A 2,608-nucleotide genomic window follows, 5' to 3' on the forward strand; every position below is an offset into this window, starting at 1 on the left:
GTGTCGATGGCTGGCTGAGGTCTGAATAAAATGTTTTATCATCAGAGACGTCTTTGTATTGCTTTGTCTGCTGTGTAGAACAGTTCTTTACTATTCACATCAAAATATTATCAATAGATTACTATAATTGAAACACTATAGTAACTCCAGTATCACAGACAAACATGTCATAGACACACTGGTCCACCAATAGATTTCACAGTTAGGTTGACATTTTCAAACAGTCACAAAAACCCTCATTTGGTGTCCTGGTCCAAGAAACACAAGAAACAAGGCAGAAGATTTGATGAACTGACCAACAGACACAGAAAGTTCTTATTTCCAACCCAGCATTTGAGGCAAGCCCAAAGATTCTTGTGATTCACAATATCAAAAGCAGAAAGCAGCTAATGTCCAAAAGAATGAGGGCTGTGATATCTGCTGAATCTAATGTGAGTCACAAATAATTGATCACCTTCAATGAAGCTTTTTCAGGAACATGAAAAGCTCTGAAGTCTGACTGAAATAGTTGCTGTATCTCATTTGAGAAGAAGTAACAACAAAACCACTTTTCCCAACACTTTTGATCTGAATTTACAATTTGTAATTTATGTTAACAGGACAATGATTTCTTGGACTCAGCATAAAGGTTGAATTTTTATGTGTAAACCCTGAAATACAGTGTTGTTAAAACATGCAGTGCTTTAAAAAAGTATTTTCATATTGTAATATTCAACAAAGATATTCTGAGTAAATATAAAATCCAGTTTGTAAATGATGATTTCATTTATTAAGGGATATAAAGCTATTCAAACCCACCTGCCCCTGTGTGAAAAAGTAAAAGCAATTAGATCAGATTAGATGATTGGACTGGAGCAATGATGTCAGCACTGACTAGGACACTGTGAAAAAGTGGACGTGATGTGATGAACAGACTAGCAGCCAAACAGCCAAGAAAGCAGACAGATGAACGCTTACAGATCGTTACTGAACTTACACATGATAACGTAGATGGAAGTGTGAAAATGTATACAAGTTTAAGTATATTGAATTAAACTGAACTGAATTAATACGCCACAATTGCAGACAGTTGTAACAGTTGAACTGTTACTGTCGCCCAGTGCTTGCTCAGAGGGGATTGTTGGGGTTTTCTCTTCTCTATTTCCTCCTTTCTATCACTTTTTTACCTCTTTTTTCCTCTTCTACCTTTCTTTTACCTTTTTCTTTACAACCCCCACCATTTCCTCCATCATCTCCCTAACCTGTGTTCACTTTTGAACAGACAGGTTAGAGAGATGGGGTGGAACAATAAACACAATTGGCTACATTTTACATGCGACTGATCGATGTCTTCATTCAAGAATAAATTGTCTTAAGTATAAATACAAGAAATGGGTGATTGCTGCATGTGTGTTTGTATGTGTGCATAATATGCATACTTTACTTGTTAGATCCAAATCCCAGAAGCAATTAAATAAAACAAGAAGACAAACAAAACAAAACAAAAATGTAAAGAAAAATCAGAGAGCCGTGCTGTATAGACAGCTTAGCTTAAGGGGTTACTGTAGATCAGATGCCACCTACGTTTCATGACCAGTGTTGGTCAAGTTACTTGAAAAAAGTAATCAGTTACTAATTACTGATTATTTCCCCCCAAAAGTAATCCCGTTACTTTACTGATTACTTATTTTCAAAAGTAATTAATTACTTAGTTACTTAGTTACTTTTTAAAAACACGATTTACAACCTGAATAGGTGATAAAGTGATAGATCTTTCAGCCCAATTCTACTTTTTCTGCATAATCCATCATACAAAATGTAATCAAATGGAAATGTCTCTTTTTAAAACTTTAAATCTTTTAACTTTATGCATCAAGCAAAAACTTAATTATATGCAACATTCTCTGACTGGAAGAAATTTGTTTAACATTTAAACCTATTTTCTGCACATTCCAGCACATAAAACAAAAATTTTTTTGTGTTTACACTCACTCTTTCAAATAGATGCAAGTAAAACACAGCAGAAAATAAATAAAATCAAAGACTAGCAGTCCTGTTGCTCTATTTTCACCTGTAAAGCAGGACTGGGGTAGGCGGAGGTTTACCCTGGTGCAGGTGTGCCGCAGCGGTCAGTGGAAGAATCCGCGAGTTTCTCTGTGAATTTCACATTACGTCATAGTACACTCGGTGCTTGCTTGGAAGTTTAGGGGTTTTTTCGCTGTAAAAAGAAGTTTTCTTCCCACGCACAACGGACACTAATGTTTTTGTCACTTTTTATGGAATCAAACTCAAAATAAGGTCAGTACTTCCACGCTTTAAACGCTGCATGCTACACTCTGTCCGCACTCGATATATTATGATCTGCACACAGCTGTTGTCACGAACGTCGCACACGCTTACGTCACTGTCATGAGACGTTCTCGCAAAAAATCACGGTTTTAGTAACGTAGTAACGCAGTAACGCAGCGTTCCTACGTGAAAGTAACGGTAATCTAATTACCGTTTTTGCAATAGTAATCCCTTACATTACTCGTTACTTGAAAAAAGTAATCAGATTACAGTAACGCGTTACAAGTAACGTTCTTTGTGTTACTCATGCATGAGGAGGCCTGTCTGGAGCCAAGTGTTG

This window comes from Oreochromis niloticus, linkage group LG18 (assembly GCF_001858045.2).
Source record: "Oreochromis niloticus isolate F11D_XX linkage group LG18, O_niloticus_UMD_NMBU, whole genome shotgun sequence".
Taxonomy (NCBI): domain Eukaryota; kingdom Metazoa; phylum Chordata; class Actinopteri; order Cichliformes; family Cichlidae; genus Oreochromis; species Oreochromis niloticus.